At 51.2% G+C, this 1478-nt stretch overlaps 1 pseudogene; it reads left to right on the top strand.

The window, feature by feature from the left end:
- Window positions 1–332: 332 nt before the first annotated feature.
- On the top strand, window positions 333–1215 carry LOC134378721 (chloride intracellular channel protein 4-like; annotated as a pseudogene).
- The last annotated feature ends 263 nt before the right edge of the window (window positions 1216–1478 follow it).

Genomic DNA, 1478 nt, shown 5'->3' with positions numbered 1-1478 from the left:
CCGCACCGACCCCGGAGCAGCAGCGGCCGCCGCAGCGACCAGGAGCAGCAGCGGCCGCCACAGCGACCCCGGAGCAGAAGCAGCCGCCACAGCGACCCCGGAGCAGCAGCAGCCGCCGCAGCGACCCCGGAGCAGCAGCAGCAGCCGCAGCGACCCCGGAGCAGCAGCAGTAGCCACAGCGACCCCGGAGCAGCAGCAGCAGCCGCCACAGCGACCCCGGAGCAGCAGCAGCAGCAGCAGCGACTCCGGAGCAGCAGCAGCCGCCACAGCGACCCCGGAGCAGAAGCAGCCGCCGCCGCCGCCGCCGCCCGCGGAGCACAGCCGAGCCGGCCATGGCGTTGTCGATGCCGCTGAACGGAGGGAAGGAGGAGGACAAAGAGCCCCTCCTCGAGCCTTTCGTCAAGGCTGGCAGTGATGGGGAAAGCGTAGGAAAACGCCCCTTTTCCCAGAGGCTCTTCATGATTCTTTGGCTCAAAGGAGTTGTATTTAGTGTCACAACCGTTGACCTGAAAAGGAAGTCTGCAGACCTGCAGAACTCGGCTCCTGGGACCCACCCGCCATTTATAACTTTTAACAATGAAGTCAAAACGGATGTCAATAAGATCGAGGAATTTCTTGAAGATGTCTCATGCCCTCCCAAGTACTTAACGCTTTCACCAGAACACGCCGCATCAAATACTGCTGGAATGGACATCTTTGCCAAATTCTCTTCATCTATCAAGAATTCAAGGCCAGAGGCTAACGAAGCACTGGAGAGGGGTCTCCTGAAAACACTGCGGAAACTGGATGAATATCTGAATTCTCCCCACCTGATGAACTTGATGAGAATACTATGGAGGACATTAAGTTTTCTACACGTAAATTTCTGGACGGCAATGAAATGACATTAGCTGATTGCAACCTGCTGCCCAAACTGCACATTGTCAAGGTAGTGGCCAAAAAATATCGCAACTTTGATATCCCAAAAGGAATGAGTGGCATCTGGAGATACTTAACTAAGGCTTATAGTAGGGATGAGTTCACCAATACCTGTCCCAGTGATCAGGAGGTTGAAATAGCATATAGTGATGTAGCCAAAAGACTTACCAAGTAAAATAGCACTTATGAGAGAGCTATCTTTCTGTCTTCCCCTAAGAATATGCTTTTCCTAACAGACTGCTCTTATTCCTATAAAGTAGAAATTGTATTTTGCATGAACATGCAGTTATTCAAGATTAGGGCCAAGGATAGACAAGGTATAGTAGTTATCTTAAAATGTACACTCCTAAGCAGTATTATTGTAAAATCCTTTTACCCTGCCTACCTCCCATATCCTCCCCCCTCTCATTTGGAGACCCTCCAACACAAACTTCACTGCAGAGGTAGTTTGCCATCTCTCTGGAGCCCTCGCCGTTGTGTCCATTCACTGTGTATAGAAGGCAGAACTTTTGAGGTGCAATGTTTAACTGTTAAAATAGTAGCCATGACTTCATCAGTCA

Source organism: Cynocephalus volans, chromosome 5 (genome assembly GCF_027409185.1).
Source record: "Cynocephalus volans isolate mCynVol1 chromosome 5, mCynVol1.pri, whole genome shotgun sequence".
In the NCBI taxonomy this organism is placed as follows: Eukaryota; Metazoa; Chordata; class Mammalia; order Dermoptera; family Cynocephalidae; genus Cynocephalus; species Cynocephalus volans.
This window is presented reverse-complemented; position numbering and strand designations above follow the sequence as displayed.